The sequence below is a fragment of the Pelodiscus sinensis genome, chromosome 26, assembly GCF_049634645.1.
Source record: "Pelodiscus sinensis isolate JC-2024 chromosome 26, ASM4963464v1, whole genome shotgun sequence".
Classification (NCBI taxonomy): Eukaryota; Metazoa; Chordata; order Testudines; family Trionychidae; genus Pelodiscus; species Pelodiscus sinensis.
Window position 1 is genome coordinate 11575236 of NC_134736.1, and position 14930 is coordinate 11590165.

At 43.6% G+C, this 14930-nt stretch overlaps 1 protein-coding gene across 6 annotated transcripts in view; it reads right to left on the reverse strand.

Annotated features, from left to right (window-relative positions):
- Positions 1 to 14930, reverse strand: part of ARHGAP32 (Rho GTPase activating protein 32) — a 465356-nt gene that overhangs the window by 404059 nt on the left and 46367 nt on the right. For 5 of the 6 annotated variants that reach the window (XM_075909242.1, XM_075909245.1, XM_075909243.1 and 2 more), the window contains exon 2: positions 427 to 464. The exons of the other annotated variant lie outside the window; for it this stretch is intronic. The gene's annotated coding sequence lies outside the window, so the exon portion shown is untranslated. The remainder of the gene's footprint in view (positions 1 to 426; positions 465 to 14930) is intronic. 6 annotated transcript variants of the gene reach the window in all.

A 14930-nucleotide genomic window follows, 5' to 3' on the forward strand; every position in this document is an offset into this window, starting at 1 on the left:
TGCTAAGCAGGGTGGAGGGAGATCAGGGCCAGTGACGCCAGCTGCCAGGGGCTGCAGACTGCAGCTGCTCCGGCCAGGGCTCAAAGCTACAGACCATAGCAGCTCTAGCTACCCTGGGACCACAGCCAGGGTCCACTGGAAGCCATAAAGCAGTGTCATTTGTTTCTGCAATAAAAGGCCCAAAATAGGCAGATTTCACTGAATGATTACAAGTTATATATAAAATATATGCATGGCTATAGCTCATTAGTAATTATTAACACTAGCAATATGCTCACTGCTATGCAAGACACAACAATAATACAGGGATTCTTTCCCAAAGACCTTACAGTCTAACAAACAAAATGGAGTAGATAAATCACACTGGAAAAGTCAGACTATGGAATGGTTGGATGACTTTACTATTATTTGTTATTTGCGATTTACCTTTTTGTGAGTGCTGCGGAGGTATCTTTTGCAGGAATCTGAAATAAGAAAGAAAGAGTTGGCAGGCTGGAATAGCAAGGGCATTTGATGCATGAAGGACGATGTAGAAGATGGCACAAAGAGGCTGATTCCCCAGTCTTGCACCATATGAAACAATTTATATCTGTGCAAAATGGACTTAAAGACACCAACCATGGCATAAACAGATAAATGTGATTTAGAAACATTTAATACCTACTCTGCACACAGGGTGCAAAACTATACCCAAGATGCAAGACATATGAGAGTATCTGTTTTATAGAAATGACAACATTTTGTAACATCTATGATTCAGAAACATGTAAAACTGGGATACATGGGTGTCTTGCAGCTTAACAAACGGAAAGATTTATTTATTTTTTGAGTCTCCTTAAAATTTGTATTGGTCAAATAAGCAATGGTAAAACAACATACGTCTATGTTAAGATTAGCTAGTTTTCTTAAGCTTCTTACAGATATCGGACTGTGAAGGAGGATGTATTTGCCTCCCTTTCTGTTCTTCACCAGAATCACAGGAGGAACCCAGGAAATATTTAAAGTTACCAAATCAAGTGAAACTTCTGAAATACAGAAATAAAATCAAACCAGATGGTCATTATGATGTAAAATCCATTTGCTCCTTTTAGATGAAAGGAGAACCCTTGACAATACCCCATTTTCCTGACCTCTGCTCTTTTTAACTCCCACCAACACCACTCATCAGATTTGAATGGAGATATAATTTTGACCAGCTAAACTCCAAGCAGCATTTCAGTTCATCCCTGGTGGGCCAGATGCTGCTCTCTCTGGAGCTTGCCACCACTGTCATCTGAGCATCAGCTGTGTCAAGAGCAACACAATCCAGAGACTGAATGTGCTGCTTCTATAGCAGTCCCAGTCCAGGGAACAAAATATAGACTGAGACCCCCATAACTCAGCTTGTTCCCTAGTGCTGAACTACAACCATAGTTCCCTGCCCACCTCTTCTGGAGAGTCATGCATACTCGTCTGGTGGGAAGGGCCAGATGAGACCACATGGTGAGGGAACCACTCGTGCAGGTGGCTGGAACCTGCCACAGCCGCACAGCAGAGCGGAGTGCAGAAGGCCTGCTCCGGTGGCTAGGTCTGCCACGTGGCAGGGGGGTCAGGACCTGTTCTGGCGGCTGGGGCTGGAAACAGGACCTGCCATGTGATGAGGGAAAGAGGGCTGCTCTGGCTAACACGTCTGTGTTAATAAACTGGGTGCCACGGCAGCACACATCCAAACCAGCGCACTTCATCTCAATATTGGTGCACAAGCCAAAACTCACTCCACTCATGAGTATAATGAAAGATAGGACAAAAAGTATAGTATCTGAAGATAATCCACTACAATATACTGTTATTGGATACTGAGTTCTGTTTGGCCTGATGCTCCCTGACATTTCCACTGGTGAAAGAGAACAGAAGTGGGTGAAACTGCAGTGAGGGTTGCAGAAAGGAGAAAACGTCAATTCTACTAAGACTCCCCATGTGCTTTTGAGCTCAAAAAGATATAACCTACATCTTCCTGACTGGAACACAGAATCATAGGGCAGGAAGAGGCCTCAGGAGGTCATCAAGTCCAACCCACAACCCAAAGCAGGACCAATCTCAACTAAATCAACCCAGCCAGGGCTTTGTCAAGCCAGGACTTAAAAACATCTAGGGATGAAGATTCCACCACCTCCCAAAGTAACCCATTTTAGTACTTCACCACCCTTGGGGGCTACATCTACACTGCAGGCTTATTGAGCAAGAACTTTTAGTGGAAGAGATCTTCCACAAAACGTTCTTGCGCAAGAGAACATCCACACTGCCATGGACACTTTTGTGCAAGAAAGCTCTGATGGCCATTCACAGAATAGCCATCAGAGCTCCTGTGCTTCTTCCGATAGGGATTTCTTGTGCAAGACACCCCTGTTGTCTGTCCACACATGCCTTTTTGCGCAAGAGCTCTTGGACAAAAAGGCTTACTCCTCAAAGAAAGAGGAATAACTCTTGCGCAAAAAGCCCTGTCTTCTGACAATTTACTGTACTTTTTCTTGCACAAAAACATGCTTGTATTGTGGATGCTCCGTGAGTTTTTGCGCAAAAACTCTGCCATGTAGACATAGCCCTAGTGAAATAGTTTTTCATAATATCCAACCTAGACCTCCCTCACTGTAACTTGAGACCATTGCTCCTTGTTTTGCCATCCATCACTACTGAGAACAGCCCTTCTCAATCCTCTTTGGAACTTCCCTTCAGGAAATTGAAGGCTGATATCAAATCCCTCCTCCCTTTTATTCTACACACGAAATAAGCCCAAATCCCTCAGCCTTGCCTCATAGGTCATGTGCTCAGCCCCCTAATAATTTTGGTTGCCCTCTCCAATGTGTCTATATCCTTTCTATACGGGGGGGCCCAGAACTGGACGCAATACTCCAGATGTGGCCTCACCAGAGCCAAATAAAGGGGAATAATCACTTCTCTAGATCTGCTGGGAATGCTCCTCCTAATGCAACCTAATATGCCATTCGCCTTCTTGGCTACAAGGGCATACTGTTGAATCATATCCAGCTTCTCAGCCATTGTAATCCCCAGTTCCTTTTCTGCCAAACTGCTACTTAGCCAGTTGGTCCCCAGCCTGTAACAATGCTTGGGATTCTTCCGTCCCATGTGCAGGACTCTACTCTTATCCTTGTTGAACCTCATCAGATTTCTTCTGGGCCCAATCCTCTAATCTGTCTAGGTCACTCTGGACCCTATCTCTGCCCTCCAACGTATCTACCTTTCCCCCTAGCTTAGTGTCATCCTCAAACTTGATGAGGGTGCAATCCATCCCCTCATCTAGGTCATTAACAAAGATGTTGAACAAAACCGGCCCTAGAACTGATCCTCTTCAAGCAATTCATCTTCTATTACCCATTCCCAGCCTCTGACAGAAGCTAGGGAACACCAATCCTACACATCCTGGCTAATAGTTATTGATGGACTTAACCTCCATGAATTTATCTAGTTCTTTCTTGAACCCTATTAAAGTCTTGGTCTTCACAACCTCCTCTGGCAAGAAGTTTCACAGGTCAACTGTGCAGTGTGTGAAATAAATCTTCCTTATGTTTGTTTTAAACCTGCTACCTATTAATTTCATTTGGTGACCCCTAGTTTTTATGTTAGAGGAACAAGTAAATAATTTTTCCGTATTCACTTTTTCCATACCAGTCATGATTTTATAGACCTCTATCATATCCTCCCTTAGTCTCCTCTTTTCTAAACTGAAAATTCCCAGTCTTTTTAATCTCTCGCCATATGGGACCCTTTTCAAACCCCTAATAATTTTTGTTGCCCTTTTCTGAAACTTTTCCAATGCCAATATATCTTTTTTGAGATGAGGCAACCACATCTGCATGCAGTATTCAAGATGCGGGTGTACCATAGTTTTATATAGAGGCAATAAGATGTTGTCTGTCTTATTCTCTACCCCTTTTTTAATAATTCCTAACATGCTGTTTTTCTTTTCTGACTTGCTGCACATTGAATGGATGTTTTCAGAGAACTATTCATGATGACTCCAAGAACTCTCTCTTGAGTAGTTGTAGCTAAATTAGTCCCCGTCATACTGTATGTATTGTTGAGATTATTTTTTCCAATGTGCATTACTTTACATTTACCAACATTATATTTATTTTCCATTTTGTTGCCCAATCACTTAGTTTGGTGAGATCTTTTTGAAGCTCTTCACATTGTGCTTTGGTCTTAACTATAGTGAGCAGTTTGGTGCCATCTGCAAATTTTGCCACCTCACTGTTTAACCCTTTCTCCAGATCATTTATAAATAGGTGGAATGGAATTGGTCCCAGGACAGTCCCTTGGGGGACTCCACTAGTTACCTCTCTTCGTTCTGAAAACTTATCATTTATTCCTATCCTTTCTTTTCTATCTTTTAACCTGTTATCAATCCAATAGAGGACTTTCCCTCTTATCCCATGATAACTTACTTTACTTGAGGCTTTTGTGAGGGACCTTGTCAAAGGCTTTCTGGAAATCCTTGTCCACATGTTTGTTGATCCTTTCAAAGAACTTTATTAGATTAGAAAGGCAGGATTTCCCTTTACAGAAACCATGTTGACTTTCCCCCAACAAATTATGTTCATCCATGTGTCTGACAATTTTATTCTTTACTATAGTTTCCACTAATTTGCCCGGTATTGATATTAGACTTACCAGTCTCTAATTGCCAGGATCACCTCTAAAGCCCTTTTTATATATTGGCATCACATTAGCGGTCTTCCAATTACTAGGTACAGGATCATACCCTCACTAATGCGTCAACAAAGACACTGCGTGTTGCTTCTGCCAAGACAGATGGGTTTGTTAGTGCAGTATAATGAAAACAGATAAGGGATAGAGCTGAAGTGTTGTTGGGTATAGTGGGAATATTTGAGTGTACTACTAAAGGACCATCCAGCCTCAACTCCTCTCCCAAGATGAGGTCAAGCAACCAGGCTGGAGGCACAAGGATGGAAGGTATAAGAAACACTAAAAGCCAAAGAAATGCCTGTCCTTAAGTACAACCTCATTCCTTACCCCTTCCATGAGATTCCAAAGAGGTGGTACCAAAGACCCCAGACTCATGACCCTCCAAAATTAGAACATGCCTGCTAAGAAAGGGAGAACAGGGGCACCAGGAAAAGGCACTGCGGGAGCCCCAAATACCATGGTCTGCCGTCCCCAGCAAGGGCACCATTTTGGGAACGGAGGGAGGGTTTGTAGCCGTATGTACCAACACACTGCTTGCTCGTCTTCCTCTTTACCTGACTATCAGAGAGCAAGGGGAAAGTACACAGCTTGCATGCATTCCTCTCACTCCCGGCTGGTGAGGATGGGGGTCAGAGAAGTAATTCACTCAAATTGGGAACTTTCTTCTAACTCCCTGATCATGAAAGGAACAGGAAGAAGAGCGAGCAACATCCCAGTACCCAAGGCTGCAACCCTCCCCTGAAATGGTGCCTTGGTAACGAACAGGCTCTGTAGCTTGCCATTCCCAGAGGCTCTGCTGCCGACTCAGGGCCCTGGGGCCGACCCAACGCTCCGCAACCACCTCCAGCTACAGCTAGGGTTGCCAATTCTCCTGGACGAGATGCTATCTGCAGCAGAAGTGCCCAGTCCATCTGGTCCAGGAGAGTTGGCAACTCCATGTGTGACCCCAGGGTGGTAAGGCAAACAGTGTGTGGGGGGAGGGGCACAGCTCAGCATCCTCACCCTAAAAACAGTTCCCTTGCCACTGAGCACAGCAGATTAATGAGCAGCATTAACTCCTACTCTGTGTATAGACTCCACTGGGAGTAGACGACAGCATATTCCCTATAGAAGGGCATGCTGCTGGGGAAGAAAGGAGTAAGATACAGAAACTGTTCCAGTGACATCAAATGCATTCTGTTTTCTTTAAAAACAAGAGGGTGCACACATACACATGGTCATTTGTTGAATAATCACCCCATTTGATTAACATCTGCAATTGAAAGTTACTGGAATCAGAACAGTGCCATGAATAGTTATATTCTGCCTCCCTAAACTCTCGCTAGTGCTTCAGCTGAAAAATACATGCAGATTATTGTGCACTGTTCAACAGCTGCCATGTTCCACCACAGAGGGAGATGCACTTCCTTGATGAGCCAAGTGATCTTTATGCCTGTACTAGCTGGAGTTACCCAGAGTTGCTCGGAAAACCGGAGGAACAAAATGTAGAAAAACAGTAGTCCATTATCTTTTTTTGAATGGTAGAAGAGTTGCACTGATTTCTATAGGGATTAAAATATAGGTCCGCGTCATCCCTGGAGGTGGAGGGTGTGACCACAGGGGAGGTTACACATGGGAGGGGCGCCCCAGCTCACGCCCAGGGCTGCAGGTGCCGCTGGGGGTAGGGCGGGTGCCCGAGCCGTTGTGCGCGTGGGGGTCAGGGCACTGCGTGCCGGTGTGGGGGGGAGATGGGCAGGAAAAAGAGGGTCGCTTATGTAACCTCGCAGACAGGAGGGGGCGAGTCCCGGACGGCGCTGGGGGCTGCAGTCGGCGGGCACGGGATCTAAGGACGGGGGGGCGGCCCCTGCAGTGCAGCGCGACAGGTTACTTTTTTATTTTTACAGCTTGAGTTCGTGCCCAATCAGGTCCAAAAGTACCTTAAAACCTTCTCCTGGATGAAAGGTTATCCCATGCGAAGTTTGGTTGTGGTAGTTCTTATAGTGTCCAAGTTATTAGTGCACAAACTTACAAACATTCTCCTTTATATATTAGATAACTGTTTGTTAAGCGAATAAAGTGGCTTGAGGTTCCTTCAACTTAATAGGTGCTATCATTTTTACTGCAGAAAAGCACTTAATTTTTAACATTTGCATAAAAGTTAAATACATATCTGCTCAGAAAGGTTTCATGACTGCTCTTTTGTATTTCAGTACAGAGCAAAAGTTGCAGACTCTTTGCATATTATTATCTCTGAAAACAGCACAATGGCAATGTACACAGACATATGGAGGTAGGTTCAGGCTCTACTCCCAAGTTTAAATGTTTTAGCAAATATCTCAGGAATCATGATAATGTTATCTACCAAGGGATAGAAACTTCAACCTTTGTGCTGCACATAGCAAGTTAAGTACATAAAAACAGATCCAATACCACATTTTATTTCCAAGTGTCCTGCTCAGACAATCCCTGTAGCTTCTAACAGGATTACTCATGTGGTTTCAGTTACAGTACGCATCAGTGCGTTGAACAAGATTAAAATATGAATAGGCAATGGAACGCAGAACACTGTCACATTGGAGTAACATTCCAAGCACTCCTCAGCAGAAAATGTTGAAGTCAATAGTCACATCTAGTAAAGTTAAACTGAAAACAGCAGAAAACTGAAATTTCGCAGACCATAGCCAGAGTTCTAGTAAGTGCACAGGTGTTTCAAAGAGCTAAAATATTAGCATTCAGTCCGACAAGTTTCTTTCCTATCATCAAACATTAAGCTCATCACCTAGTGATCATCTGATGCTAATGGAAGTGAATAGACCGTATTTTGCTAAATTATTCATAAGCCAATATTAAAGGGTTTTAAAATATTGGGCTCTTTACCTGAAGACTGGCAATTATCACTTCATTTACAAGACCATTAAATTCCAATTCTTTAGTGAGAGAAAAATTTGAGTTCCTCAGGACACATTTTGTCCTTACATTTTTTTTTTTTTTTAAGACAACCTTTTCATATGCAGAAGTTTAGAGAATGATCCTTTGCTCTTTCAGACTCATTCTTTTAGATAATTAGTTGTTAACAGGAAAAATATGCCATTAATGCATAAGCTTACTTTTCTCACAGCTTTGTGGCAAAAGGTTTTTCACCTCAAAAGATACTTGTTTGAGGCTTCCTGAAACTAAAATATTTCTATTTTAGAGTAAGACAACAACGAAGGGATTTGGGAGACAGAATGTAAACAATTTTGCTCTAATGAATAATTTTCTAAACATTCTTTTATACATAAAATTAAGTATTGCTTTTAAATTAAATAGTAATGTTTCAGTAAACGGTTAATAACAAGATAATCAACTTCTGGATAATATGTGGCAGATAAAGCAAAATAAAAATGATGCTACTCAGTTAAACAAAATAAACATCAAAGAGGTAGGTGGAAAGAGACTGTCAATCTGGAAACGTATTTTTGCAAGGGAAATTCTCACATTGTGTTTGTTCTTTATTTGTGGCAACTGCAGTCTACTGTTACAGTATTCATCACTGAAGCAGATCAAGTTCCAAAAGACTACTTCACTTCAGCAAATCATTCCAATTTGATTTCATCTAAGAAATATCAATTAAAATATGCCTCTCTCATCACTTTAAAAGCAATTCTCAATTTCCCTAAAGCAGCAATCACCAACAAGTTGATCACAATCCACTGGTCAATCAGGAAGGCACTGCCAGTCGATCTTGATACAGCGTTCCTAGTCCCCAGGAGAGATCGGGGGGGGGGGGCGGGGGGGAGAGGGGGAACGAACTGGCCAGCGGGAAGCAGGGCTGGCCAGGGGAGATGGGGGGGGCGCTGGACCAGCCGGCGGGAAGCAGAGCTGGCCAGGGAGGGGAGCGGGGAAGAGCGAATTGGCTGGCGGGCAGCGGGACTGACCGGGGCGTATGCAGATCCCAGAGCGCTGCCTGTCCCGCGCACAGTCCCAGCGAAGCACGAGCAACTCCGGCCCCAGGGATTCCCTCATGTCCCGGCCCTGCGCACACCCCCTCCTCATGTAGTTGCGTATTGCCTGGCTGGTAGACACACTCACGCAGTGTGAGCGTGTCCATCAGCCAGGCAGTACACAACTACATACTGATACTCCTAATAATAATAAAACTTACCTAATGAGAAAATACCAGACATTTTATATGTCCAGTATTTTCTCAATTTGTTTCCCAGACAGACCCCTCAAATACCAGACTGTCCGGTTCAAAACCAGACACGTGGCAACCCTAACAGCTGGCTTCCTGTGGTTGCCTGCAGATGCTACCAGAGAAATAACCATCCCTGGAGACCTTCAGGTACCAGCCAAGATGCCCATGCCCCCTCCCCCTCCTGGCCAGACACCCACCAGCACCTGTTCCTACCCCCTCTCTCCTGGCCAGATGCCCACCGGTATCCTGGTCCTGCCTCCTGGCCAGATACTCACCAGTACCCTGTTCCTGCCCCTTCCCTCCAGGCCAGACACCTACCACCAGCTTGTTCCTGTGCCCTACTTCCCACCCAGATTCTGCACCCCCATCCCTATCCTACTCACTGGCAACCCTATTCCGCACATTGGAGTGAGGTGTTTCAGTTAGGGCCACATCAGGTGAGGCTCGGGGGATTTTGGAGGGGCTTTTTTTAATTATTTTTTGGCGCATCTCACTTGTGTGGTCCTTGACTGATTTTTCTGTGAGTCAGTGGCCCCTGACTCAAAAGGGGTTCCCTGCACCTCTCATAAATAAAGAATGTTTTGTGTTAGACATTTTATTTAAAAATGAAGCCTGGCCAACAAGCCCCCAGTTGGGGCCAAGCCCACATCTGGCCGCAGCAGCATAACACCCCTGCATGCCCCACACACCCCAACCCTGAGCCCATCATACACCTGAACCTCCTGCCCTGAGCTCTCCAAATCCCCGAACTACTACACCCCACATTTCACATCTTGTGTTACAACACTCTTGCATCACCCACACACTGCAAACATATGTCCTGAGCCCATCATACACCTCAACCCAAACTCCTGCATCCCAATATCCACAAGTCTGCGGCTTGTCAGTACCCCAACACTCCCCGAGCCAGTATCTCCTTCTCTACTTACTCCTGCATCCAAATTCCCTCCCAGAGCTTGCACCCCTCACTCCTTCCCACACCCAAATCCCTCATTCCCACCCCAGAGCCCACATCTCCGGTCTCAACCCAGTGAGAGCGAGTAAGCTTAAAAGCCGGTTCCCCCCAGCACTGTCTCCGTGGTGTCACCTGCTCCCCCCGCACTGCTGCCTCTATCAAAAGGCAGCAGCGCGGGGGGGGTCGGGGGAGGCGCAACTGGGGAGGCTGCCATAAAGCGGCCTCTGTCCACAGTGGGCCCTTGCTCACCTGCATCCCACAGAGCAGCCCCTGTCCACGAGGTTCTTAGTGGGGAGCGGAGACCCTCCCCCATAGAGAGGGGCTTCTGCCAGAGTAGCCTCTGTTCATGGCTAGCCACTGCGGACAGGGGCTGCTAGACCTGGCGTGAGCCGGGACTGAGGAAGCCCAGCTCAGTCTCAGCTCGCGCCAGGTCCTGGAGCTATCCCCACTGTGGCTCTGCAGCTTAAAGGTAGTAAGAGCCAGGTGGGCAGGCAGCCCCGCTCCTATTACATTTAAACTGCAGTCACAGTGGGGTGCACTTCCAGACCTGGTGCGAGCGGAGACTGAAGCTTCCTCCCTTATTGACTAATCATGTAGTCAACAGAAATCCTATCAACTACACGATTAGCTAATTATTCACTTCCTAACAGCCCTACACAGAACTATTGTATTTCTAAACCTTTAAACCCTATTTCCCCAAAATATACAAAGGATCACGCAAAGTGTATTTTGATGTGTTAATGCTTAAACCAAAAGCAGAGAAGAACTTGAATACATGGCTGTTTATTTCTTTGGGTTTTCTATTAAACCAGCATTTATGGTGAGTGCTAGATATGGAGACAGAAAAAACAACTGTGCTCAGTAAATCACAACTGTTCACAGTTATCCTACACACAGATAATTGCAGCTGGAGAAGGCATGTGCTTAGACTCCCTTCTGCACCTCAAAAGTGAAGCCATTTCACTCTTACCCGCAGATGGTGGAAGGAAGCCAGAGAGAAAAGGAAATGCTTTTTTTATAAAAAAAAAGTCAGCTTATTTTCTGTCAGCATGTTGTGATTTACTGAAATCAACAGAAATTTTGCTAACAACTTTAATTGGAGCTGGATTGGTTCTTAAATATTATAACAACTCTCAGGAAAAAAAATACCTTGGGGACCTTCCAATGTTAAAGACAATTATTTTTGTAATTAAGGTGACCATACATCGTGTTTTTAGTTAACATAACTCATGAAGCTACGTGGCTATTTCCAGAATATTTTACTATATCACCATCATTGATTGTTGGCAAAATATTTTATGGAAAATAAAAGGCAATCATTCAAAAGAAAGGCAGGATTCTTAGTGGGCATATATGGTTGTAGCTCCATCGACTCCAATGGTGATAGTTTATAACAGCTTAGGATCCACCTCAGGATCCAAGCATTTTATCACTAGAACCTTTAATGAGAGATTTTGGATGGAAATTATGAATGGTCATAAAAAATGTTAAATGTAAAAAACTAGCTATTATGAGTCAAATCCTGCTCACCTTTCCTTCTGAGAAGAATCCCATTGATTTTAATGAACCAAAACCGTCAGAACTTGGCCTTAAAAGTACAATATACTAGCTCAATTATCTGTTTCTATTTGTACTTGCCAAATGCATGGAGCCAATTCAAAACTGCATTACACATCGTGTACGCCGGTTCTCAAAGGAATTCACAGAGACAAGTACACTCTTTTGCAATTCAATAAACCCCTTTTTCTCACGCTCAAGTGGTGACCTCTTCTTAAATACACAAGCCTCTGAAGAGAAGATACAGCCAAAAACCTAGGGATTTTCAAAGACAATTTACATGTAAAGCAACATGGTCAAGTTCTATAGCCTCAAAAAATCTGCCCTTAAAAATACTGAAAATTCTTCCATACTCCCCTAGACATTAGTGTAATTTAAAAATAAAGACAGACAGATTTACAATAATAGATCTACATAACAAAACTTCGGTGCCTATACTTGGAGTCTGTGTGCATACACAGTGCTACACAGCCACACTGGGAGTTGTGATAGAGATGCAGCCGTGTTAGTCTGGTCTAGCTGAAACAAAAGACAGAACTGTGTAGTACTTTAAAGACTAACAAGATGGTTTATTAGATGATGAGCTTTCGTGGGCTAGACCCACTTCCTCAGATCAATATGTGGAAGAAAATTGGCACAACCATATATACCAAAGTGATACAAATCAAAAAAATGAATGCATGGGAAATTGACAAATCAAATTTTACAACAGAGTGGGGGATGAGGGGGGAAGGTTAGTGTCTGTGAGGTAATGACATAGGGGTGATAATAGGGGAAGTTTCTGTGAGTTGTATTACATGCCCTTCCAATCATGTGCTAAGTGGATCCTTCCAGTAACGGTTCCTTGGCCATTTCATCATTTCCAACATCACAGAAAACTCATGGGATGTAAATATTAGGAAAAGCACTTTGATTATACAGAAAGAGATGTTTTGAGCAAGGAAAAAGTTTGAGGATATAGGCGGTGATCACTATTCTATTCTGTGAGTTTGCAAAAGCAACTCGAGGCAGAAAGGAATCTTGAAGGCACAAATGACAGACAGGCACAAATAAGGAGAAACTCTCACTGGTACTGCAAAAAGAGGCAGAAGCAAGGACTCTCCAGTCTGTGTATTGAGGCTAGGTGGCAAGGGAAGGGACAGAAGATTGAATCAACAGAAGCACCAAAAATTAAGAATTTCTGGACTTGTTTGGTACTTGAATTCTTTACGTTAACTTAGCACTAACAATGTAAGTTGTCTGGCTATGAGAATTTCTTTGTTTTCCTCCATCCCCATCAAATTATACTTTTTTTTTTTTAAGTGATTCCTTACCTCAGTAGATAAATACTTTGTTATGTAGTTATTCAGCTTATGGATAAGTGTTCTTGATATGGATAAAGGGGAAGACCAATCAAGACTCAAATTCTCCTTTTTCAATTAAAAATATTTGATTCATTATGTTATAAGCATGGGAAAAGTGCCATTTATTCCCATCCACATATTATGGTAAGTACACAAATCCAAAGAAACATCAAATATCACCACAGGAGCCATGGAATCCTACATAAATTCTTTATTGCCCCACTTTAGCAAGGTATTTAAGCACGTGCTTAAATTAGAGCACATCAATAATCGTACTACCTGCAGTGGGACTACTGGGGCCTAAAGTTAAACAGATGTTTAAGAGGTGGGTTGAATGGGTGCTTCTATGACATCACTGAACAGTGTTTATGAAAGCTGAGCATGTATCTAGAATGCTTTGTTTTCACTACATCTTCAGACACCAAGTCTGGTTGAATATATTTGGATCCAAGCTTGGCACCGTAAGACAACCAGTTCTCCAGTGCTCACAGAAGCCCACTCCAGTCCATTTTGGCTGTATTTGGTAAATAACAAGAATAAAAGCTGATTAAGGGTCCCCTCTTCCCAAGGTTCCCAAATAGCCACATAGTCCATTCTGAACCTCCATTTCATGGTGTCTTAAATAACTCAAAAGTTTATCAGTGAAGTGAAAAAAAAAATCAAGCAAAATGCAAGCTAGTTGAACAAGGTTGAACCTTTCTAGTCCCGCACCCTTGGGGCCTGACTGGTTCCGAACGAGAGAATTTTCTGGACCATGAAAGGTAAATATTGTCTAGCAGCATTAACAACACTTGCAGTGCCTATTGGGCTGTAAGAGGACATTTAGGGGTAAATTGGAGCAAACAGCACAGAACACTGAGAGCTAGGACTAGTGAACATAAGAACATAAGAACGGCCGTACTGGGTCAGACCAAAAGTCCATCTAGCCCAGTATCCTGTCTGCCGACAGTGGAGAGCATCAGATACCCCAGAGGGGGTGGACCAAAGACAATCAAGTGATTTGTCTCCTGCCATCTCCAGCCTCTGACAAACAGAGGCCAGGGACACCATTCTTACCCCCTGGCTAATAGCCTTTCATGGACTTAACCTCCATGAAATTATCTAGCTTCTCTTTAAACTCTGTTATAGCCCTAGCCTTCACAGCCTCCTCTGGCAAGGAGTTCCACAGGTTGACTACGCACTGTGTGAAGAACTTTCTTTTATTAGTTTTAAACCTGCTACTCATTAACTTCATTTGGTGTCCTCTAGTTCTTCTATCATGGGAACTAATAAATAACTTTTCTTTATTCACTCTCTCCACACCACTCATGATTTTATACGCCTCTATCATATCCCCCCCAAGTCTACTCTTTTCTAAACTGAAAAGTCCCAGTGTAGTGGCTGTAAATAAACTTCATGGGACGATGGGAAACTTGGCCACACCCATGAAAAGTGGACATCCAGCTAATTAAAATCATTCTGAACGACAGATGTTTCCGGACCAGAGAGTTCAGGACTAGAGAGGTTCAACCTGTACTAGCTTAGCACATCTCAAAAGGTTGCTGCTAAGCAGCCTCAAAAACTAAACTGTAGGATATAGGTTTAAAACGGTGATTCTCAAAGTGGTCCATGGACCAACGCTGAGAAAGCTGCTAACTGGCTGCTCCACTCTGTTTATTTACCGTCTCCGCAGCCACAGAGCCTCGTGACTCCGGTTCGCCATTTGCAACCAAGGGGAGTTGTGGGAATCGGCATGGCCTGGACTGCTGCTTCCCATGGCTCCCCTTTTGTAGCCAATTATACTCACGCAAAGTAAGCACACAACAGGTGCAAATACTACAAATTCGGACTTAGAATATGATTGGAGGGCTGTGAACTTCCCAATGAGCTTAGACTCAAAGCAGGAGCAAGGAGTCGGTTTTCAGAAACTTCCTGAGATGTCTCAGAGGGCTAGCCATGTCAGTCTTTAACTGTAAAAATAATGAGTCTTGTGGCATCTCAAGAGACTAAAATTTCTTAGGTCATGAACTTTCGTGGATAAAACCCACTTCATCAGATACGTTGGAGCAGAATCTGGTATATATATATATATATCACAGCAAAAGATGGTGTCTGTCAATTGTAGACCCAGTGTTAATGAACCTAATTAAGTCAGGGTGGATGTGGCTCATTGACAGCATTTGATGTGGAGATGTGAATATCAAAAGCATGGAACTTGCCTTTGTAGTGTGTTAAT